Source organism: Rhinoderma darwinii, chromosome 5, assembly GCF_050947455.1.
Source record: "Rhinoderma darwinii isolate aRhiDar2 chromosome 5, aRhiDar2.hap1, whole genome shotgun sequence".
Lineage (NCBI taxonomy): Eukaryota > Metazoa > Chordata > Amphibia > Anura > Rhinodermatidae > Rhinoderma > Rhinoderma darwinii.
This window is the reverse complement of record NC_134691.1, coordinates 274,796,965-274,824,110: the sequence shown is the minus strand read 5'-3', so window position 1 is coordinate 274,824,110 and position 27,146 is coordinate 274,796,965.

Below are 27,146 nucleotides of genomic sequence, written 5' to 3'. Positions count from 1 at the left end.
GAAATAACTTTGTGATTAAAGGATTGAAAACAGGTGTATTTGGTTTAAGAGATGTGATGTGATGTGATATTATAAATCTATGTGCTCAAAAATAACTCCTATGGAATTAAGTTAGTACTTTTAAAAATAATGCAATGTAATTATTATTGTGTTAAGTCCATAATCTATACATTTTCATTATCATGTACGATGTTTGGCTAAAACCACAAATATACTGTATATCTGGAAGGGTGCTATAAAATATTGATGAGGATTATTACTAAACAAGACAGTCAAGAATATGAACAACACTATCCACAGGGTTCTGCAAAAATACTCCTCAAAAAGTAATATTAGCATAAAAAAGAAAGCAGGAGGAGGCATATATACAAAATTGGCTTATTTGGGATAGCTTAATGCAGACATTATACTGTGTATGGCCCATACTCAGGAAATCTGACAAGTACAGAAGTGGCACGACGCTCAGCAGAGTGCTGCAGTTCCTTTTTACTGGAAATCGGTGGGGATCTCAGCACCCAGTGAGATCCCCACCAATCTCTAGATCTTTAGATCCGAGTGTTCTCCTTAACGTGTTATAAGTTTGTTTTAAAATTAATGTGGCCATTTAAATGTAAATGATTGTCTTCCCTTTTTTCTTAATTGGGAATTATTAGTTTATGAAGATTGTAATGTGTAAAAAGGCATAGAGGTTGTTACTGTAAGGTCATCTACAGTTAGATAGCTGAAAAGTCAAAGGCCATCTCAAACAATCCCAATACTAACAACTTGTAATATCACTATAAGAAAAAAGCATGCAGTTCCCTTTCAACCCTATCTGGACATACATGTATGCTCTAATGCAGAGACGTTTCCCGCATACAGTAAGTTTGTACATGTGCATTGTGGTGCAGGTGAAGGCACAGTGTCAAACTAAAATTGGTGTTTGACTTTTGTTGTCTTCTACTATGTCCTAATATTTGCTTGGATGTTACATGGTTAGTATGGTTGAAAGAAGACATAGGTCCATCAAGTTCAACTAAGGGATGTGAGAGGATGTGGATAAAGGGAATAGGTATGGGTAAACTTTAGAACTTTATTTTACCCCTATTGAACCAGAGGAAGGTGAGAAATCAAGGTATTAAAAGAGTTTTCCCATGAGGGACATTTATGACATATCCACAGGATATCCAAAGAAGTAGTAGGACAACAGCACACGTCTTCAAATCATCAAAGTGGTTTTATTGTCAAGACATCCACAAACGACAAGCAACGTTTCGACCCATAGTGAGTGAAGGGTCTTTGTCACTTTGATGATTTGAAGACGTGTGCTGTTGTCCTACTACTTCTTTGGATATACATCGTGCTGGAGTTGGTTTGCCTGGCTTGACAGCATGCACCGCACCATACTCGGGACTAGTGCTGCTTCAAAAATCTCCTTTTTTCTGATATCCACAGGATATGTCATAAATGTGAGACAGATGCGGGTCCCACCTCCGGGACCCGCACCTATCTCCAGAACGGGACCACTAAACTCTGTTCAACCGCTCTGTGTTGCGGCTGAATGAGGTGAATTCGACCATGAAAAAGGTTATATGGTCGCGAGTTACGTAAACAGCGTAGCTCGCTGACATATGCTGTTTCCGTATGTCCCATAGCACTGAATAGTAGTTATGGAAACAGCGTAGCTTGCATGCTATGCTGCTTCTGTAACTGCCATTCACTACTATGGGAGTTACGGAAACAGCGTAGCTCAGTGAGTTATGCTGTTTACGTAACTCCCGATCATATAACCAGGAGTCAGCGTGATCAGACAAAGCTATAACGGAGCTTAGGGGGCCCCGTTCTAGAGATAGGTGTGGGTCCCAAAGGTGGGACCCGCATCTACCTGACATTTATGACATATCCTGTGGCTATGTCATAAATGTCTCTCATGGGAAAACCCCTTTAACTAATCTGCCCTAAAAATAAATTTCCCTTCTTCTCCCAAGTGGCGATTAGTCTGGATCAACATTCAAACCAGAATTATATATATTGACAGGTGCGGATATTATTTTGTTCTGAGGAATGATCTAAGCCTTTTTTAAAGCCATCTACTGTCCCTGCTGTGACCAGCTCCTGTGGTAGACTATTCCATAGATTCACAGTTCTCACAGTAAAGAAGGCTTTTTTTTCCAGTACTTCCTTGTCTTTTGAGGGGATTTTACATCGAACAGGTTTACACAATTTTTTTTGCACAAACCATTTATATAGCTATACAAGTTAACCATGTCCCCCCTCTTAGATGTCTCTTTTCAAGACCAAATAAATGTTATACTTTTAATGTTTCCACATAACTAATATCCTCCATGCCCCTTATCAATTTAGTTGCTTTTCGTTGTATTTTTTTCAACTTCAGGGCATTCTTTCTATGAACTGGAGCTCAGAACTGAACTGCATATTCTAGAAGATGAGGCTGCACTCATGCTTTGTAAAGTGGTAATATTATATCCCTGTCCCGCAAGTCCATGCCTCTTTTAATACCCGACAGTATCTTGCTGGCCTTAGTAGCAGCTGATTGATGCTTTATTTTTTTTATTTTTTAAATTAGATATTTTTTATTGAAATTTCAAAATTACACAATACAAAACATGCCATACAAACCCTTTCCCTAACCCTCCCCCAGGCACCATCAAAAATTACAGAAATAAATGACATATGAGGCGAGACATATTCCAAATGTCGAATAAGTAATTCACCTGTAAACAAGTACAATACAAATGTAAGGCAGACATAGGATTCTCTTAATCCCCCCCTCTCCTCACTTCCAGCATAGAAATGTAATCCAAGTACAGTACAGAAGCTGACAGCCAGAGAGAATCCACGGGCACAGTTTATGATACAGATTCCGATACACCTAGCCATGATCCCAATATGGAATCAAATTTTTTAAGCGCTTTACGCTTTACATACACAACTTTTTCTAACACAATTATTTTATTCACTTTAGCAATGAATTCGCTCCTAGTCGGCGGGGCGCCTTGTATCCAGTGTAACGCAATAAGTTTTCTAGCTATGTATAGCAGCCTTGCAATAGCCAGCCGCCCCAGGACAGACGTCGGAATATGCGTAACACACCCCAAAATACACTCCATAGGAGTCCCCTGAAGCATAAGCCCATAAGCATCCTGAATCAGATTCATTACGTCTTTCCAATATGTATTTAACTGTGGACATGACCACAACATATGCATATGATCAGCCCCATCTTCCGAGCATCTGGGACAAGTAGAATCACTCCGTACACCAATGTGGAAAATAAATTTAGGAGTCTTATATACACTATGGATAATATATAATTGGGAGAGGCGCCCAGCCTCACTAAGAGAAATATTCGGAACTGCTTCCATGATATGTGACCATTGTTCTTCAGAGATGGGACCCATATCTCTTTCCCATTTTCGAGAAGCCATCAAGGGGTACTTATCCAAAAATTTACTGAGCAACAACTGATAAATGTGTGAGATAACCCCCGAAGTAGCACTCCCAGTATGTAAGACAGTCAGCACCCCATCTGCGTGTACAGTCAAATCTACAAACTTCTTTTGGGCATCAAAGGCATGTTTTAACTGTAAATATTGGTAAAAGGAATTTCGAGGCAACCCAAACTCCTCTTGAAGCTGTTGATAAGTTTTAAATATATCATCATGGGGCAGCTGTGATACCCGGGAGATGCCCCTCGATTGCCAACCCTCAAATCCTTCAAGAGAGAAGAACTCCGGAAGTGCCCTATTAACCCATAGAGGTGTAAAAGCTGCGCATACCCCAATATCTCTAATGGACCGGACCTTATCCCAGACCTTGCGCATTAGTGCATATGTGGGCATGATTCCTACCTACCAGCATAGAATGACCCACTTCCAAAACTGACAATAAAACAGATGATCCAAACTGTAACTGCAAAATCGCACCATTAGATCCATTCGGTATAGTTTCCCCCCACCCCTTAAAATGCTGACATTGGGAGGCAAAGAAGTATATCCAAGGATTGGGTAGGGCCAGACCGCCGTCATGCTTTGCACGCTGTAGAATTTCTAGTTTAAGTCTGGGGTGACCCTTACGCCATATTAGATCTCTAAAAAGTGCATTAACATAGTAAAAGTCGCGTAAAGGTATCCATACAGGGGAGTTATGTAAAATGTACAATAATTGCGGCATTAAGATCATCTTGATGAGGATCTTTCCCGGGTTTCGGCAAGACCACAATAATGGCCTCTTGTATAGAAGCCGGCAAAGAGCCATGGGCCAGTGAATGATGAAACACCTCTAACAGTTTGGGTAAGAGCACCTCAGAGTATTTTTTATAAATTTCAACTGGCAACCCATCCACCCCAGGCGCCTTATCGTTAGCCATCTGTTTGACCGCTTCTTCCAATTCCTCCAATGTGAGTGGAGACTCCAAAAGTGTCTTGGCCTCTCCTGACAATTTAGAGAGCTGTGCTTTAGCTAAGAATGCACAAAAATATCAGTTGTGGATGGATGCACCTTGGAGGCATATAATTCGGATTAAAAGTCCCCCAAAACCTTCAAGACCTCTGAGGTCTCTGTAACCATATGGCCCCACGCCGTTTTTAAAGCAGTTATATGTGACACCCCTTGTTGTGCCTTGGCCACCATTGCCAGCATATGGCCAGCCTTCAATCCTTCTTCAAAAGCATTCTGCGCATAAAACTGACGTTTTCTACCCGCTACTGCTAAAAGATATAAGTTTAATGCGTCTTGCGCATGTCGCAAACTGGTTTGATGCACCATGGTTGGGTTTGAAATAAATGCCGCCTCTGACCTACGCATTTCTTCATGCAATCTCGCATCCTCCGCCCTGGTAGCCATGTGGGGCCTACTAATTGCCTGCATGAACAGGCCTCTCAAATACACCTTCATTGCATCCCAAACATAGGGAATAGAAGAAGAGCCACAATTAATTTGAAAGTAATCCTCTATCCTTTGGACAATGAATCCTTGTCCTTCAATCAAAGACAGCCAAAAGGGGTTCAGCATCCACATTCGCGGGCTATGGGGACTCTGATTATTAACATCAACCGTGACCCTAAAGGGAGAATGGTCAGATAACATTCTAGGGAGATACTCGGTCTGACTAACTAAGGGCAACATACACTCATTCCCCAAGGCCAAATCTATTCGGGATAGAGAAGAGTAAGTGGATGAACAGTAGGAGAAATTCCTTTCACGAGGGTGTTGTAATCACCACATATCCAGTAATCCCAGTTCTTGTACCAGTGTACCAAACGGAGTCCGGGCTTCCCCTTCACCCCTGTCCCCATCTCTACATTTATCCCAGTTGGAGTCAAGAATATTATTAAAATCCCCAAGGAGGAGCAGAGGTATACCTGGTTTATCCGCCACAAAAGACATGGCCTTCAGTAAGACTCTATTAGAAAAAGGAATAGTTATGTATATAGATATTATTATTAAAATTTTTGAGTATATGGTACAGAACACACAGATATATCGACCTTCTGCATCCACCTCCATGTCTAAGCAATTGAATGGAATTTGTTTGTGAACTAATAAACTAACTCCCCTACAATATACTGAGAACGTGGAGTGGCAACTAAAGCCCACCCATCTCCTATGTAGTAGCTGTAGTCTGTCGTTTATCAAATGTGTCTCTTGCAGACACACAATCGCCGGCTGGTGCTCGCCAATATATTGAAAAATGGCCTGACGCTTTGTGGCATCAGCCATACCCCTAATGTTCCAACTAAGAAATCTAACTGAATTAGCCATATTCAAAATAGGACACAATTTTTAGCTGCCATGTCTCATCTGCAAGCAAGGGTGTACGTCTGTTTTACACTCACATAAAATACAAGTGTGTGCCAACTTTATCCCCAGAACCCCCCCAAAAACCCCACATATAAACATAGTAAACCTCTCTCTCCGAGAGAGTGGGCATTGAAATTCCTACTAGTGCAATGTATAGAACCACAAAAAAAATGGTGTAGAGCATACGACCATTTTGTCTAAACATATATCCTGCATTTCAACATAACAATAAACTTGCTAGGCATAAAGCCCATAAGTGCTGCCTGAGGAACCAGTAAATAGCAGCAAGTCAGGTCACTCATTACTTTACGTATCATTAATCAGAATACATGACCTGCAAGATAAAACATATGGACCACATTTCAGGGCATCTTGACACGTAGGTGCCTCTCATGTCCATCAAGTCATTGCATGGCCACGTGCAGATTTTCAAAAAAATTAGTTCCTCCTAAAGCTGCAACACGCAACTTCGCTGGGTACAGCATAGAGTATGCCACTTGCAAATTTCTCAGCCGCTTCTTGACATCTTGAAAACGCGCTCTTTTACGCTGAACTTCCGCTGAGTAATCCGGGAATATGGAGACTTTCCCGCCATTTATAGCCAAATCCGGACATTCCCGCGCCTTTCGTAGAGTGATATCCCGATCTTTATAGTGCAGTAACTTGGCCAATATAGGCCGTGGGGGGTGCCCAAGTGGTAAAGGACGAGTCGGCACACGATGAGCCCGTTCAATAACAAATAATGGGGTGAAGGTGTCTTCCCCAATTGACGCTGTATTTAGTTTATGATCTACAAGTACGCCCAGATCCTTCTCAAAAAGTTACACTCCCAGTTTATCTCCCCCTAGGAAATATAGTGAATGCAGATTTTAGTACCCAGATGCATTACTTTATATTTATCCACATTGATATCCACATTGATAACTTTACATTTATCTAATTTGACAAGTGGATGTCCAAAAACTCGGTGTATCCAAGTCGGCTTGTAATTTATTAACACTGTACTATACTACATAGCTTGGTATCATCTTCAAAAATAGAAACAGTGCTATTAATCCCATCCTCTATATCATTAATAAATAAGTTGAATAATAGTGGTCCCAGCACGGAACCCTGGGGTACACCACTTATAACCGGGGGCCATTCAGAGTAGGAATCATTGACCACAATTCTCTGGATATGTTCCTTGATCCAATTTTCAATCCAATTACAAACTATACTTTCTAAACCTATAGTTCTTAATTTACCCATTAGACGTCTATGAGGGACAGTGTCAAATGCCTTGGTAAAGTCCACAAACTATATCCACAGCGGCCCCTCTGTCTAGGCTTCTACTCACCTCTTTATAAAATCAAATCCAGTTGGTTTAACAACTTCTGTCCTTATCACTATCACTTATAATACTGTTTTATGTCAGATACTCCATGTAAAGTATATGCAACCTAATGTTATGGCATATTAAACAAGCAAACTAAACGTAAAAATTAATGTTAATACACAAGTAAATACACAAAATACATTGTCATATATTGTAAATATACTGTAACTATTGGAAAAATCCTAATAAATTTTATCAAGCATATGTCACTATGACAGTAACGTACAACTATTTTGTACGATTTAACTCCAACAAGCATAGAAAAATTGGCTACTGCTTTATAGTGTTTGGTGAGCAAAGTAAAAGGAACCTGGTAAATTATTTCTAGTCAGCTTCCAAGGTGTTGGCATGTCGGGATGACCCATACCAGAGTCAGCAGTAAAAAGTTACGTTCAGCACTCTCAACCACTAGCCAGGGCTGCAATGCAGGTGAAGTTACCCCAGGGACGGATTAATCCCTATGAAAGCAGGCCAAATAAAACTAACCGGTAACATCACACAGGCTTCAGTTCAAAGAATAACTTGCTGGTTTATTCCCCACATGTAGCATACAATGTTTTTTCTCGCTATGGAGTCTTTCTCAAGCAGTTGCAAATTGAGTACTTATAACTGCTTGAGAAAGGCAACATGGTGAGCCGAACCATCCCGTGTCACATGTGGTGAATAAACCAGAAAGTTATTTTTTGAACTGAAGTTACTGTATTATTTTTTTATAAGACATTGGGTCTCATTTATCAAAACTGTCTAGGAAAAAAACATCCTTGTTGCATTTAGAAACGAATCATAGTGCAGCTTTCATTTCTTCAGCTCAGTATGGGATGAAAACGAAGCACTGATTGGTCGCTATGGGCAACATAGGAATATGATGTGCACCTTAAAGAAATATCTGTACCAGGACCCCCAAACATCATGTTCCTTTTATACTACTGATGTCCTCATATTTGTAAAATCGAACATTGGTCCCCATCAGGTACCAGGTTTAATTTCTTCCTTTGGTACCCTCTAATGCCTCTAATGGACAATAAGGGCAGCTTTTCTGTTCAGTTTCATAAGTAAGGCACATTGTCACCAGCTGAGATCTAAATGACAAAATCTGTCTTCTGAACATTGTCAAACTGAACCTACCTGGGCCATTGGTGTGGTACTAATGACATCATTGCAACCAGCTATGTGACATCACCGAACGGGAGGAAAAGCTTTAAAAGCTGCCAGTGAAGTAGAAAGTAATCCACTCCACTGAGGGCCCTTTCGTCTGTGTTGATCTCAAGTATTACCCAATTGCTTAACTGCCCAGTCCACTGATTTTACCATCTCTAGTTATAATATCCACACATTGAAGTTCATCGAGGCGCTAAACAGATGTTGATTTACATAAGGACAAGGTTCAAGATCTGCCATTTTATTTTTACTGGGGATTTTATTTATTTTGGATTTACACAAATCATGTTACAAACTAAAAAATTTTAAATATATTTTGCCTTTCCCATTTTATTACTATATTTTTGAGGCCTTCTGGCTATAGAAATGTATTACATTGTATTCAGGAAGTATTAACAATTCAAGAACAAAATGATGTTCATTTTCTACAACAAACATAAGTAGCTATTAGAAAATATCAAATTTTCTGGGGCGACTATGTGCTTAAGTACCTATTTGCATTTTTTCTTAATTTGTATAAATTAACTATATAGGCCATTGGATGTCACCAATGCTCCATGAACAATTCTATTAACTGATGTATCTTTACAAAAACGGCTACACATATTTTGATGATAGGGGTAAGAAACAGGGACTGAAGCTTCACAGTACTTTGACTTGGAGCATCATGACAGAGTATTCAAAGGATTAGTAATATTATTTTTTTTTAGAAGTGTCAGTGAAAAGATACGTACTAAACTATGAAATTAGCTTCTTTTTTTTATCAGTTAGTGGACAGTGACATTTTACAATACTTTATCTAAATAATACATTTTCCATCTGAAAATAGATAGATAGATAGATAGATAGATAGATAGATAGATAGATAGATAGATAGATAGATAGATAGATAGATAGATAGATAGATAGATAGATAGATAGATAGATAGACCATTCAGCTTAGGCTAATACCCGGGATTCAGTGGTACTGGTACATTCCAGCATTGTCCTAAGGGGCTATGTTTCTGTCTCAGTAGAAAAGATCAGAAAGTTAATTTCTAGTGTTGCCTGTAAGTTCATGCTATTGCAGGAGGAAAATGGCATGGAGCAGAAGGGTAATAAAATATAATGCGGCTACTTCCTTTGTGGGACACTGTGGTTAGCTATATAATAGGGCAATGTGGCTGGCTGTGATGTGAGGGAACTGATACTGCCTCTATTATGGGGCCAATTGGGCTGGCTGTATTACGGGGGCACTGTGGCTGGCACTCTTATGGGAGATAGTACTGTTATGGGACTCTGGCTAGCACTGTTATGGGGCCAATTTGTCTGACTGTGTTAGCGGGGCACCATCGCTTGCATCTTTATGGACACTTGCAATTTTGAGAGATTCTTGGCCATTATGAAACAAAATCTTTTACTGTAGCAATTAAGGCTGTTCCATTATCAAAAGTGTAGCATACAGATTTTCATACAAAAGAGAATGTGTTGCCTCTTGAGACATCTGACATTGTTAGTGCTATGTTAGATCATAGAAAAATAGATCAATAATCTTTTAGCAATGTTTACTTTAAACAATACAATTTACTGCTCTAGGATAGGAAAAAAGAAATTAAATAAACACCACTAGGGGATGGAAAAGATGGTCAAATCAGAGCAAAGGAGTCAAGGATCATGAAAGACAAGGCAGCTTATTTTCTTTGATCTCTGCTCTACTTTAAGGATTATGCTCCAGGTAACACTCTTGATAATAAGTAGACAAGCACAGTTATAACAAGTTTGGTAAGGAGAAAGTAGCAGTAGGAAAACCCCCTAAAGACTATGTTATATACATTGTAGCAGACTAGTTACATATAAACCTTTAAGGAATTAAAGACTGGAGAACAGTAACGTGGAACAAGATGTATGCAGGAAGGAGTCATAGCGCAATTTTATTCTCATTATCGAGCTTCTCTTTCAACGTTTTAGCAGATTGCATAATGTATACTTTATAATGTGAACTGCAAAAAATTCCAAAGGTCGTTTTGGGATAAAAGAACATCTAACACTCAAAAACGGCCTAATCTTTTCTGAAATGACTACTAATAAACTGCATGTTTGATACGATGATCTTCTTCCAGGAATTGATTTTCTTTGCCTCCTCAATGTCTTTTTTTTTATTTTTTTTATTTAGCAATGTCTAATACAAGGCTGAAAAAAAAAAACATTTTGCTGTCAGTTTAGAGCAAAACAGATTTTTGAAACCCAAGAAATGAAGGTCTTTGAAGAAAACAGTTTGATTTTTTTTTGCATGTTTTGCTGATATTTAGACATTTTAATCAGAAAACATGAAATATGTGGGAAGAACGAGTTGAAATGATTTTCTATCTTTTGATAAACTGAGTAGGGGATGGGAAAAACATGAGAAGCATAAAAAACAAATTTAATTAGGAGAAATAAGCAACACTAGTTGAGAATGTGAGCTGTGGCATCTTGGGATAAAGATAAAAGATCAAATTTGGTTCATTTCCAAAAATTAATTCATTTGAACTGACACGTAAGCAAGTTTGAGAAAATAATCTTCCGTTTTTTTCCCACTCAAAAGATAGGAACTTATTGAATGCAAAGAGGTACTTATCTACTTGCAATTTTCAGAAGCTTTGCAGAGAGAATATTAATGTAGATTAAAAAAGAACCAATGACTATAATTTAGACCTAATGTTGCTTAATGATTCGATGTTCCTGCTCCTAACTCCTAATTGTGCACAGATATAACGATGACGAAGATTATATTTATTGACATGACAATAGAAGTACCGACGCATTACAACTACGTCCATTAATATTCATAATCATTTGCAGATGTGGCAAGGTAGAATGTAATTTAGCTGTTGCTTTGTTGCTTTCACTGTGATAACTTAATAAGTTAACTGGGTTGTCTCATCTTTTTTCGAACAACAGTGCCACTCTTGTTCATTGGCTGTATCTGGTATTGCAGCATAGCAATGCCAGACAGGGACAAGTGTGGCAATTTAGCAGAAAATAGTACTTTTATTTAATCTCAGAAAACCCCTTCAAGGAGGTTGACTTATTATTATTATATTCCTACGTTATATCACGCAAAACATAACAATTTTTCAATTGGAATAATTTTAAAAACAATTGCAACTGTGTCTAGATATTGCTGTTACACACCTTTTATGGTGCCCCCTGGTGTTCTTTTGATTCCCTTGTCAGAATGTCCACTTAATGTGTTAAGTGCTGTAAGAAGAAGCCACTTCGAGTGCGCCATTTCTTATTGGTTGGCCTGCACAATAGCAGGAATCACTCCGCCACCTGTATACAAGCAGATTTGGGTGCTAAAACGAAGCTACTTGGAATGTGTAACCACTAGCACTGGACACATTGGATTGATGTTCTGAGACTAAATTTAAAAAAAACAACATGGGGCGCCTGTTGTTCTTTTGATTACTAGCAATATCTGTAAAAAAAATGTTTTTATAATTTTAAATAAAAAATGTATATATTTTACGTTATCTAAGGGCTCGTCCACACAAATATGGAATTGCTGCATATTTTCCGGAAAATACGTAGCAGAATACAATAGCAGCAAAGTGGGTGAGATTTAACAAACCTCATCCACAAGCTGCGTAAATATTCCGAGCAGAAATTGACCTGTGATGCGTATTTTTTTGTACCGCAGCATGTCAATTCCTGCTGTCGAAAGTGAATTGAATTGCTGCGTTTTTTTAGAGGAGATGTGACCATCTCCTAACATTATGAAAAAGTAAATAAAGAAGCAAAAGGCACGGCGCCACATAGTGCAGGTCAATCAGACTAAAAATAAATGTAAAACGTAGTTAATGTGCTCACCACGTAGTAGTAGGTAAAGGCAATAAATAACTCCACTCTGCTGCTGCCAGGATCCAAAACCGGTGAAAACGAATGGTCACCGCTAATTGAAGCATATGAAGGAAGAAAAAAGGAGGATCCTATAGGGCGCTGCTGCGTGGTTGTGGTGGAAAGTCAATGAAGGATAGAAGATATATAATAATAATAATTATTTATTGAACAATAGGTGGCTACGCGTTTCAACACTGAACTAGTGTCTTCCTCAGGCCATTAAAAACATATACAAAGGGGTTCCTTATATACCCATAGGTATTAGACAAACAAGAGTCAGAGGTGGGAGAGGTTAAGAGGTTAATTAGAACGTCATGATTAACAGCTGTATCAAAGGGCTAACTTAGAAAAAATCATTAACACATGGAATAACACCTACACAGGGGAAAGAAAAAAGCGGGAATCACACCCGTATTAGTTTCATAGAATAAATGAATGAATTAATACATAAATAAATGTTGAATCCATCATACACAACATTGAAATAGTGTATAGACAAATATACATGTAAAAATATCATTAAAAACAAGAAATGCATTACATTAAATAATGAATTGACAGAAAAATAAATATATATATATATAAGCGCGTATAGTTTGATACAGTAAATGTTTTTTAGTGTCTCTAATGTTATTGTAAGATGATATAAACAACAATAAAGAAAATAAAATATATAAAAATATATATTTTAAAAACCATCAGATGTATAAAACCGGAGTACAAAAACGCAAAGTGTCAATGGTAGCCAAATCAGCTTAACATACGATTTTACAATCAGAAAAAAACACAATAATGGATAACCATTGTGATGTGACAAAACGAAAAAATAGGGACTATAAGTGTAAACAGAATTTAACAAATATATATATATATTAGAAAAAATAATAATACACACTTAGGAGAAAATAAATAGATATTTTTAAAAAATATATATATACATAAAAGCCGCAATGGTTTGATAATAAGGACAGTTCACATTACTAAACCCCTTGGTAACATGCAAACCGACCCATTAGTGTAAATCATAAGTCATTAATATTTGAAATACTACTGCAGAAATATCTGTCACTTACACGACAGAAATTTAGAATGTCAAACACAAGCGCTAAAATGTGCCGTATTTAAACGGCATTTAAACATAGTAGTGTTGTCAAAGTGACAAAATAAAAAGATTGACAAATGTCAATCTTTTATTAGTAACAGAATCACAAAAAACTATCAGCGAAGTGCAAAATATTAGAAGGAGTAAACAAATATAACTATAAGCAACAAAGGAAATAATCAGATTATTAAAAAAATGATCCTAGTATAATACATAATATTTGTGTTTAAAATATAAATATAAAAAGAAGAAAAGAATAAATAGATGACCCATAGTCAGCCATATTTAGACGGTACTTATGGATGTCTTATATTGTCCACCCATAATTTGAAAATATTAAATATAGTAATCCACAAAGTCACAAGGAGCAATTAATGCAGGGCAAAATTTTAGAAAAATAGTTATTTAAGGGCAACCAAACAATGAATTTTCGATTAACCAACAAGAATTAACGGGTTATTAGAATAGTATGTGATATTATCTCCGTAGCTAAGCAACCAAGAGGATCGTCAACAATATTACAGAATCACTAGGGCCAAGGTTAAAAATCAAAGGGGACACCTTCAAGGGGTCAACGTTATATATATTCATGTAAATCAAATGTATATATACAAATGTATATCGAATCAATAACCTTTGTAACCTATAATAATAAGATTAAATATAAATATCTATATAAAATACATTTTTTTTAAAAATTGACCAACATTATACAATAAAATTCCATATGAGTTGAGAGGTCAGTGGGACATCAGTCCAAGGAAGATTCTGAAATATCATTAAGACCTCGTGGATTCAGTGTCTGTAACTTAAAAATCCAATAGTTTTCCCTTTGTTTCAATTTATAAAATCTATTAGGGACATCACATGAAATGTGTTCAATAGGAATAATATTTAATGTGTCAAACTCTCTGTTGTGAAAAGAGGCACAATGTCGGGAGAGGCTATGTTTGAGAAACCCAGTGTTGACGTTGAATCTGTGGTTATTCATTCTAGTACGTAGGCATTGCGTGGTTCTACCAACATATTGCAAGTGGCAAGGACATTCAATCAGGTATACTATATATGAACTGCCGCAGTTAAGAAAAGTTTTAATTTTAAAAAATTCCTTTGTGACTGTAGATGTAAGGCTATGTTCACACGGAGTATTTTGGGGGAGGAATATCTGCCTCAAAGCTCCAAACGGAATTTTGAGGCAGATATTCCTCCCCCAAAATACTCCGTGTGAATAGCAATGATCGCGCCGTTTTTCGCCCGCGGCCATTGAGCGCCGCGGGCAGAAAACACGCTTTCTCCTGCCTCCCATTGAAGTCAATGGGAGGTCGGAGGCGGAAGCGCCCGAAGATAGGGCATGTCGCTTCTTTTTCCCGCGAGGCAGTTTTACTGCTCGCGGGAAAAAGACGCCGACGCCTCCCATTGAAATCAATGGGAGGCGTTCTCGGGCCGTTTCTGCCGAGTTTTGCGACGCGGTTTCCGCGTCAAAAAACTCGGCAAAAGACCCCGTGTGAACATAGCCTAAAAGTGGTTCGTCTATGAAGGATGTTATTACAACACAAGCAACGTGGGTGACCACATTTAAAAGCCCCACAAATAGTAGGAAACAATTTAAAACTTGGTAGTTTAGATTTGCGTACTCTGCTGGGCGCAAGGATGTTTCTCAAAGTCTGTGCCCGTCTAAAAATAATTTTTGGCATATCTGATAAGTCGTTAACCAGATGAGGATCATTTTTTAAAATATTCCAATGTTTGGATAAAATAGTTCTAATAATTTTATTCTCACTGTTAAAAGTCGTAATAAAGTTAGTATTTCTATAGGTAGACTCAGTTTTCTTACGGATATGGTTAATACAAAGCTCTTGAGACAGCTTAGCGGCTTTACACCGTGCTCCCTTAATCAGATTAGTCGGGAAATTCTTTTCCCTGAATCTCTTTTCAAGGACCGTACATTCTCTATTAAAATCACTGTCTTTAGTGCAATTTTTCCTAACCCTTCGGAATTGTCCGAAGGGCACATTTTTTATCCAAGGGGGATAGTGCGCACTTTTAAAATCTAAATAACTATTAACATCAACTGACTTAAAATGAGTTTTGGTGTTAAAAACATGGTTAGCAAGGTCATAACTGATGGTTAGATCTAAAAAGTCAATTGATGTTACGGAAAAGGTGTGTGTGAAAGATAATCCAAAGTTATTATCATTTAGAATCTCCATAAATTTAAAAGCCCCATTCTTATCACCTTTCCATATAAAAAAGAGATCATCTATGTAACGTTTGTACAATAAAATGTTATCTTTAAAAGGGTGGTCTCCATAGATGTATTCATCCTCGAAGGCTCCCATATATAAATTCGCATATGATGGTGCAAAGCGTGTACCCATGGCACAACCCTTAATTTGATTAAAAAACTCATTCCCAAAGGTAAAAAGGTTGTGTGTCAGAATAAATTTAATACAGTTACTTAAAAAGCTAGCCTGCGCTGTTGGAATGGCCGTTGCTAGTTGCTAAAACGGAATTAATTACTTCTAGGCCCTTGTTATGTGGAATATTACTGTAAAGGGCATTCACGTCAGCTGTTAGGAAATGTATTGGAAATATATCTAGATCAGTGTTCAGATTTAATAATTCTCTTATTAACTGATCAGAATCTTTTAAATAAGAGGGTAAATTATGCACAAAGGGTTGTAAATGTAAATCTACAAAGTGGGAGAGATTACTTGTTAATGAACCGATTCCAGAAATGATAGGGCGTCCAGGGGGATTAGTAGGAGATTTGTGTATTTTCGGAAGGTGATAAATAAACGGTATGTTAGGAAAGGGAACATGTAAAAATCTTTTTTCTTTTTTTGTAAGTAACCCGTTACTATCAGCTGTGTCAATTAGAACTTTATATTCATGTATATAAGATGTCAAAGGATTAAAAGATAATTTACGATAAAAAGTGTTATCGGTTAAAATAAGTGAAGTTTCATTCAGATATTTACTTTTATCTTGAATCACAATACCGCCCCCTTTATCTGCGGGGCGGATTACGATGTCTATGTTGTTACGTAATGATTTAACAGCCCTTCTCTCATGTCGTGTAAGATTGTCTGTTAGAGTACGGGGATTATCCAATATTCTAAAATCATTACCCACCAGAGTGGAGAAGGTATCAATAAAAGAACCTTGGTGGTGTAATGGATAAAAATCTGATTTTGGACGCACATCTACTGGAACAAATGCAGAAGTGGTATCAATCATATTCGGATCGATGCTATTAGAAGGTAATGAATGAGATTTTAAAATAGAAAAATGCCTCATTAGTGTTAGTTTTCTAATGAACCTATTAAGGTCCATGAAAAGTTCAAAAGAATCCGCTGATGTAGTAGGGCAAAAGGAGAGACCTTTATTCAATAAACTTTCTTCGTGTATACCTAGATTATAGGATGATAAATTAAATATTTTTATAGTTTTGTGCAATTCCTCTTTGTGTTGAATGATACTGATTGATTTATGTTGTTTCTTTCCGCCTCTTCGTCCTCTGTATCTAGTTTTCTTTTTGTTGAGATACGTTGGATTTTCGGAAAGAAATGAGTTATGGACTGGGCTTTGGGGCTCATAAGATAGGGGATCAACAGTTCTTGGCTGGTCACTACAGGTGTAAGAGGTGACATTAACAGCTGGGAAGGGAGCCCTAAAAAAGAGACCGTAGAGTGAGTAATATCCGAGGAAGAAGTGGGATAGTCCGATTTGGGGTAAGTAGTTATACACCTTTGTTCTTCAAAATGAGAAAAAACTTGACTATTACAAGAATTAATGAACAATGGGTCTTTTAATGATGAAGATTTAGACAGGGGCGAAACTGAGAGAGAGGAGGTGTCATGTGTAGATAGCTGTAACAGAGACATCGAATTTGCTTCAATCGAGTCACTCAAGGGTGAAGTGAGTCGATTTATTATAGGGGTCACTTCCATTTCATCTGGTATTAATTGTAATCGGAGAAGATGAATTTCCAAATCAGACGATTTGAAAGCGTTCATGGGTATAATATGATCAAGGTGGGATGTTATTGGTAAGGTAACTGGTTCAATGGTGGAACATAAAGGGGGATTAGGACCCCTATATACAGGTTTAGGTTTAATCGGCAATGTAGTGATCAGACCGTTTTCTGTAACAGTATTAGGGAAAGAATTTACCGTTTTTCCCTTATTAGTTATATTAGGAATAGGTCTATGTTTGGAGCTATTCCTAAATGATCTACTATAGGTAGTCACATCATTCGATGGCAAGTCAGGTTCTGGATGACTCACTTTCTTGGGTTTTACGTAAGTATTAGATTTGTACGGAGTGTTAATATCTTTGACCAAAGTAGGACATACATCAGACTTCCAATCACCCAGGGGGTTAATAGTATAATCCGCTCGATCTCTTCTTAGTTTGTTCGCTTTTTTTATAATTAAATCCTTTTCATACTTATTCAATCTATTATTGGTGGATAATTCTAGTTGTGGAAAATCTCTATGGTCAGAGAACAGGAGTAATTGCTCTCTAACTGCAGATATCTCCTTAATAAGTGATTGACTAAGAGAGGTTCTTTTGTTAAATAATCTCTCTAAAAAACCCATATGACACTCTTTGATATAGGTGTTCCAATCAAGACTGAAAGCTGCATCCACAGGGTAAGGGTTATTGAAAAGTAATCTCAAACCTCTGGGTGCAATATTCTCCAAAATGTAAATCTCAAAAAAGCGACAGTCAATATTCTGAAATCCTTCTTTTTTGAGAGTATCCTCTAATGTTAAATAAAGGTCCGTCATTTGCTTCAACAGTTCAGGAGCATGATCAGTACTCACTGCTTCGGAAGTCCTCAAAGCTATGTCCTTTCCAATTAATTGTTGAATAAGAAGTCCACGTAGGTTATCTCTTTCATCGATGAAATCCAACATCTCGTATACTGAAAATGACTCAGAAAACGGAACTTTTGACAGTCAAATTACGAGATCGTAAAGTCTAATCTCGATGTTATGAAGGACGAAATAAATCAAAAGGACCTGTAGAAAAGCGGCTGCCGCTGCAAGGGAGGCTCAGTAACCAGGATAACACATGGGAAATCGACCGGGAAACCACAGAACTCCCAAAGCGGAACAATATCTCCGATTGGAGAGGGAAAGGTCCGACCTATAAGTAAATAAAGAAGCAAAAGGCACGGCGCCACATAGTGCAGGTCAATCAGACTAAAAATAAATGTAAAACGTAGTTAATGTGCTCACCACGTAGTAGTAGGTAAAGGCAATAAATAACTCCACTCTGCTGCTGCCAGGATCCAAAACCGGTGAAAACGAATGGTCACCGCTAATTGAAGCATATGAAGGAAGAAAAAAGGAGGATCCTATAGGGCGCTGCTGCGTGGTTGTGGTGGAAAGTCAATGAAGGATAGAAGATATATAATAATAATAATTATTTATTGAACAATAGGTGGCTACGCGTTTCAACACTGAACTAGTGTCTTCCTCAGGCCATTAAAAACATATACAAAGGGGTTCCTTATATACCCATAGGTATTAGACAAACAAGAGTCAGAGGTGGGAGAGGTTAAGAGGTTAATTAGAACGTCATGATTAACAGCTGTATCAAAGGGCTAACTTAGAAAAAATCATTAACACATGGAATAACACCTACACAGGGGAAAGAAAAAAGCGGGAATCACACCCGTATTAGTTTCATAGAATAAATGAATGAATTAATACATAAATAAATGTTGAATCCATCATACACAACATTGAAATAGTGTATAGACAAATATACATGTAAAAATATCATTAAAAACAAGAAATGCATTACATTAATGAATTGACAGAAAAATAAATATATATATATAAGCGCGTATAGTTTGATACAGTAAATGTTTTTTAGTGTCTCTAATGTTATTGTAAGATGATATAAACAACAATAAAGAAAATAAAATATATAAAAATATATATTTTAAAAACCATCAGATGCATAAAACCGGAGTACAAAAACGCAAAGTGTCAATGGTAGCCAAATCAGCTTAACATACGATTTTACAATCAGAAAAAAACACAATAATGGATAACCATTGTGATGTGACAAAACGAAAAAATAGGGACTATAAGTGTAAACAGAATTTAACAAATATATATATATATATTAGAAAAAATAATAATACACACTTAGGAGAAAATAAATAGATATTTTTAAAAAATATATATATACATAAAAGCCGCAATGGTTTGATAATAAGGACAGTTCACATTACTAAACCCCTTGGTAACATGCAAACCGACCCATTAGTGTAAATCATAAGTCATTAATATTTGAAATACTACTGCAGAAATATCTGTCACTTACACGACAGAAATTTAGAATGTCAAACACAAGCGCTAAAATGTGCCGTATTTAAACGGCATTTAAACATAGTAGTGTTGTCAAAGTGACAAAATAAAAAGATTGACAAATGTCAATCTTTTATTAGTAACAGAATCACAAAAAACTATCAGCGAAGTGCAAAATATTAGAAGGAGTAAACAAATATAACTATAAGCAACAAAGGAAATAATCAGATTATTAAAAAAATGATCCTAGTATAATACATAATATTTGTGTTTAAAATATAAATATAAAAAGAAGAAAAGAATAAATAGATGACCCATAGTCAGCCATATTTAGACGGTACTTATGGATGTCTTATATTGTCCACCCATAATTTGAAAATATTAAATATAGTAATCCACAAAGTCACAAGGAGCAATTAATGCAGGGCAAAATTTTAGAAAAATAGTTATTTAAGGGCAACCAAACAATGAATTTTCGATTAACCAACAAGAATTAACGGGTTATTAGAATAGTATGTGATATTATCTCCGTAGCTAAGCAACGAAGAGGATCGTCAACAGTATTACAGAATCACTAGGGCCAAGGTTAAAAATCAAAGGGGATTTGGCTACCATTGACACTTTGCGTTTTTGTACTCCGGTTTTATACATCTGATGGTTTTTAAAATATATATTTTTATATATTTTATTTTCTTTATTGTTGTTTATATCATCTTACAATAACATTAGAGACACTAAAAAACATTTACTGTATCAAACTATACGCGCTTATATATATATATATTTATTTTTCTGTCAATTCATTATTTAATGTAATGCATTTCTTGTTTTTAATGATATTTTTACATGTATATTTGTCTATACACTATTTCAATGTTGTGTATGATGGATTCAACATTTATTTATGTATTAATTCATTCATTTATTCTATGAAACTAATACGGGTGTGATTCCCGCTTTTTTCTTTCCCCTGTGTAGGTGTTATTCCATGTGTTAATGATTTTTTCTAAGTTAGCCCTTTGATACAGCTGTTAATCATGACGTTCTAATTAACCTCTTAACCTCTCCCACCTCTGACTCTTGTTTGTCTAATACCTATGGGTATATAAGGAACCCCTTTGTATATGTTTTTAATGGCCTGAGGAAGACACTAGTTCAGTGTTGAAACGCGTAGCCACCTATTGTTCAATAAATAATTATTATTATTATATATCTTCTATCCTTCATTGACTTTCCACCACAACCACGCAGCAGCGCCCTATAGGATCCTCCTTTTTTCTTCCTTCATATGCTTCAATTAGCGGTGACCATTCGTTTTCACCGGTTTTGGATCCTGGCAGCAGCAGAGTGGAGTTATTTATTGCCTTTACCTACTACTACGTGGTGAGCACATTAACTACGTTTTACATTTATTTTTAGTCTGATTGACCTGCACTATGTGGCGCCGTGCCTTTTGCTTCTTTATTTACTTATAGGTCGGACCTTTCCCTCTCCAATCGGAGATATTGTTCCGCTTTGGGAGTTCTGTGGTTTCCCGGTCGATTTCCCATGTGTTATCCTGGTTACTGAGCCTCCCTTGCAGTGGCAGCCGCTTTTCTACAGGTCCTTTTGATTTATTTCGTCCTTCATAACATCGAGATTAGACTTTACGATCTCGTAATTTGACTGTCAAAAGTTCCGTTTTCTGAGTCATTTTCAGTATACGAGATGTTGGATTTCATCGATGAAAGAGATAACCTACGTGGACTTCTTATTCAACAATTAATTGGAAAGGACATAGCTTTGAGGACTTCCGAAGCAGTGAGTACTGATCATGCTCCTGAACTGTTGAAGCAAATGACGGACCTTTATTTAACATTAGAGGATACTCTCAAAAAAGAAGCATTTCAGAATATTGACTGTCGCTTTTTAGAGATTTACATTTTGGAGAATATTGCACCCAGAGGTTTGAGATTACTTTTCAATAACCCTTACCCTGTGGATGCAGCTTTCAGTCTTGATTGGAACACCTATATCAAAGAGTGTCATATGGGTTTTTTAGAGAGATTATTTAACAAAAGAACATCTCTTAGTCAATCACTTATTAAGGAGATATCTGCAGTTAGAGAGCAATTACTCCTGTTCTCTGACCATAGAGATTTTCCACAACTAGAATTATCCACCAATAATAGATTGAATAAGTATGAAAAGGATTTAATTATAAAAAAAGCGAACAAACTAAGAAGAGATCGAGCGGATTATACTATTAACCCCCTGGGTGATTGGAGGTCTGATGTACGTCCTACTTTGGTCAAAGATATTAACACTCCGTACAAATCTAATACTTACGTAAAACCCAAGAAAGTGAGTCATCCAGAACCTGACTTGCCATCGAATGATGTGACTACCTATAGTAGATCATTTAGGAATAGCTCCAAACATAGACCTATTCCTAATATAACTAATAAGGGAAAAACTGTAAATTCTTTCCCTAATACTGTTACAGAAAACGGTCTGATCACTACATTGCCGATTAAACCTAAACCTGTATATAGGGGTCCTAATCCCCCTTTATGTTCCACCATTGAACCAGTTACCTTACCAATAACATCCCACCTTGATCATATTATACCCATGAACGCTTTCAAATCGTCTGATTTGGAAATTCATCTTCTCCGATTACAATTAATACCAGATGAAATGGAAGTGACCCCTATAATAAATCGACTCACTTCACCCTTGAGTGACTCGATTGAAGCAAATTCGATGTCTCTGTTACAGCTATCTACACATGACACCTCCTCTCTCTCAGTTTCGCCCCTGTCTAAATCTTCATCATTAAAAGACCCATTGTTCATTAATTCTTGTAATAGTCAAGTTTTTTCTCATTTTGAAGAACAAAGGTGTATAACTACTTACCCCAAATCGGACTATCCCACTTCTTCCTCGGATATTACTCACTCTACGGTCTCTTTTTTAGGGCTCCCTTCCCAGCTGTTAATGTCACCTCTTACACCTGTAGTGACCAGCCAAGAACTGTTGATCCCCTATCTTATGAGCCCCAAAGCCCAGTCCATAACTCATTTCTTTCCGAAAATCCAACGTATCTCAACAAAAAGAAAACTAGATACAGAGGACGAAGAGGCGGAAAGAAACGACATAAATCAATCAGTATCATTCAACACAAAGAGGAATTGCACAAAACTATAAAAATATTTAATTTATCATCCTATAATCTAGGTATACACGAAGAAAGTTTATTGAATAAAGGTCTCTCCTTTTGCCCTACTACATCAGCGGATTCTTTTGAACTTTTCATGGACCTTAATAGGTTCATTAGAAAACTAACACTAATGAGGCATTTTTCTATTTTAAAATCTCATTCATTACCTTCTAATAGCATCGATCCGAATATGATTGATACCACTTCTGCATTTGTTCCAGTAGATGTGCGTCCAAAATCAGATTTTTATCCATTACACCACCAAGGTTCTTTTATTGATACCTTCTCCACTCTGGTGGGTAATGATTTTAGAATATTGGATAATCCCCGTACTCTAACAGACAATCTTACACGACATGAGAGAAGGGCTGTTAAATCATTACGTAACAACATAGACATCGTAATCCGCCCCGCAGATAAAGGGGGCGGTATTGTGATTCAAGATAAAAGTAAATATCTGAATGAAACTTCACTTATTTTAACCGATAACACTTTTTATCGTAAATTATCTTTTAATCCTTTGACATCTTATATACATGAATATAAAGTTCTAATTGACACAGCTGATAGTAACGGGTTACTTACAAAAAAAGAAAAAAGATTTTTACATGTTCCCTTTCCTAACATACCGTTTATTTATCACCTTCCGAAAATACACAAATCTCCTACTAATCCCCCTGGACGCCCTATCATTTCTGGAATCGGTTCATTAACAAGTAATCTCTCCCACTTTGTAGATTTACATTTACAACCCTTTGTGCATAATTTACCCTCTTATTTAAAAGATTCTGATCAGTTAATAAGAGAATTATTAAATCTGAACACTGATCTGGATATATTTCCAATACATTTCCTAACAGCTGACGTGAATGCCCTTTACAGTAATATTCCACATAACAAGGGCCTAGAAGTAATTAATTCCGTTTTAGCAACTAGCACGGCCATTCCAACAGCGCAGGCTAGCTTTTTAAGTAACTGTATTAAATTTATTCTGACACACAACCTTTTTACCTTTGGGAATGAGTTTTTTAATCAAATTAAGGGTTGTGCCATGGGTACACGCTTTGCACCATCATATGCGAATTTATATATGGGAGCCTTCGAGGATGAATACATCTATGGAGACCACCCTTTTAAAGATAACATTTTATTGTACAAACGTTACATAGATGATCTCTTTTTTATATGGAAAGGTGATAAGAATGGGGCTTTTAAATTTATGGAGATTCTAAATGATAATAACTTTGGATTATCTTTCACACACACCTTTTCCGTAACATCAATTGACTTTTTAGATCTAACCATCAGTTATGACCTTGCTAACCATGTTTTTAACACCAAAACTCATTTTAAGTCAGTTGATGTTAATAGTTATTTAGATTTTAAAAGTGCGCACTATCCCCCTTGGATAAAAAATGTGCCCTTCGGACAATTCCGAAGGGTTAGGAAAAATTGCACTAAAGACAGTGATTTTAATAGAGAATGTACGGTCCTTGAAAAGAGATTCAGGGAAAAGAATTTCCCGACTAATCTGATTAAGGGAGCACGGTGTAAAGCCGCTAAGCTGTCTCAAGAGCTTTGTATTAACCATATCCGTAAGAAAACTGAGTCTACCTATAGAAATACTAACTTTATTACGACTTTTAACAGTGAGAATAAAATTATTAGAACTATTTTATCCAAACATTGGAATATTTTAAAAAATGATCCTCATCTGGTTAACGACTTATCAGATATGCCAAAAATTATTTTTAGACGGGCACAGACTTTGAGAAACATCCTTGCGCCCAGCAGAGTACGCAAATCTAAACTACCAAGTTTTAAATTGTTTCCTACTATTTGTGGGGCTTTTAAATGTGGTCACCCACGTTGCTTGTGTTGTAATAACATCCTTCATAGACGAACCACTTTTACATCTACAGTCACAAAGGAATTTTTTAAAATTAAAACTTTTCTTAACTGCGGCAGTTCATATATAGTATACCTGATTGAATGTCCTTGCCACTTGCAATATGTTGGTAGAACCACGCAATGCCTACGTACTAGAATGAATAACCACAGATTCAACGTCAACACTGGATTTCTCAAACATAGCCTCTCCCGACATTGTGCCTCTTTTCACAACAGAGAGTTTGACACATTAAATATTATTCCTATTGAACACATTTCATGTGATGTCCCTAATAGATTTTATAAATTGAAACAAAGGGAAAACTATTGGATTTTTAAGTTACAGACACTGAATCCACGAGGTCTTAATGATATTTCAGAATCTTCCTTGGACTGATGTCCCACTGACCTCTCAACTCATATGGAATTTTATTGTATAATGTTGGTCAATTTTTAAAAAAAATGTATTTTATATAGATATTTATATTTAATCTTATTATTATAGGTTACAAAGGTTATTGATTCGATATACATTTGTATATATACATTTGATTTACATGAATATATATAACGTTGACCCCTTGAAGGTGTCCCCTTTGATTTTTAACCTTGGCCCTAGTGATTCTGTAATATTGTTGACGATCCTCTTGGTTGCTTAGCTACGGAGATAATATCACATACTATTCTAATAACCCGTTAATTCTTGTTGGTTAATCGAAAATTCATTGTTTGGTTGCCCTTAAATAACTATTTTTCTAAAATTTTGCCCTGCATTAATTGCTCCTTGTGACTTTGTGGATTACTATATTTAATATTTTCAAATTATGGGTGGACAATATAAGACATCCATAAGTACCGTCTAAATATGGCTGACTATGGGTCATCTATTTATTCTTTTCTTCTTTTTATATTTATATTTTAAACACAAATATTATGTATTATACTAGGATCATTTTTTTAATAATCTGATTATTTCCTTTGTTGCTTATAGTTATATTTGTTTACTCCTTCTAATATTTTGCACTTCGCTGATAGTTTTTTGTGATTCTGTTACTAATAAAAGATTGACATTTGTCAATCTTTTTATTTTGTCACTTTGACAACACTACTATGTTTAAATGCCGTTTAAATACGGCACATTTTAGCGCTTGTGTTTGACATTCTAAATTTCTGTCGTGTAAGTGACAGATATTTCTGCAGTAGTATTTCAAATATTAATGACTTATGATTTACACTAATGGGTCGGTTTGCATGTTACCAAGGGGTTTAGTAATGTGAACTGTCCTTATTATCAAACCATTGCGGCTTTTATGTATATATATATTTTTTAAAAATATCTATTTATTTTCTCCTAAGTGTGTATTATTATTTTTTCTAATATATATATATATTTGTTAAATTCTGTTTACACTTATAGTCCCTATTTTTTCGTTTTGTCACATCACAATGGTTATCCATTATTGTGTTTTTTTCTGATTGTAAAATCGTATGTTAAGCTGATTTGGCTACCATTGACACTTTGCGTTTTTGTACTCCGGTTTTATACATCTGATGGTTTTTAAAATATATATTTTTATATATTTTATTTTCTTTATTGTTGTTTATATCATCTTACAATAACATTAGAGACACTAAAAAACATTTACTGTATCAAACTATACGCGCTTATATATATATATATTTATTTTTCTGTCAATTCATTATTTAATGTAATGCATTTCTTGTTTTTAATGATATTTTTACATGTATATTTGTCTATACACTATTTCAATGTTGTGTATGATGGATTCAACATTTATTTATGTATTAATTCATTCATTTATTCTATGAAACTAATACGGGTGTGATTCCCGCTTTTTTCTTTCCCCTGTGTAGGTGTTATTCCATGTGTTAATGATTTTTTCTAAGTTAGCCCTTTGATACAGCTGTTAATCATGATGTTCTAATTAACCTCTTAACCTCTCCCACCTCTGACTCTTGTTTGTCTAATACCTATGGGTATATAAGGAACCCCTTTGTATATGTTTTTAATGGCCTGAGGAAGACACTAGTTCAGTGTTGAAACGCGTAGCCACCTATTGTTCAATAAATAATTATTATTATTATATATCTTCTATCCTTCATTGACTTTCCACCACAACCACGCAGCAGCGCCCTATAGGATCCTCCTTTTTTCTTCCTTCATAAACATTATGAAAAACAAGTTTTTGCCGTAGCGGAAAGTCTGCTACTTTCAACGGAGTGGCTGCAGAAATCTTCTGCAGCCATTCCGTTACGTGTGGACGAGCCTTAACAGAGAATTTCAATATTTAATTGTGGGACAACCTAAGATAGATGAGTAGGTGCTACTACTGTAATGGCAGGAAGGAGGTGAAGGGAAAGTGAGCCCTAATCTACCCACCGCCCTGTCCCTGCCTACTT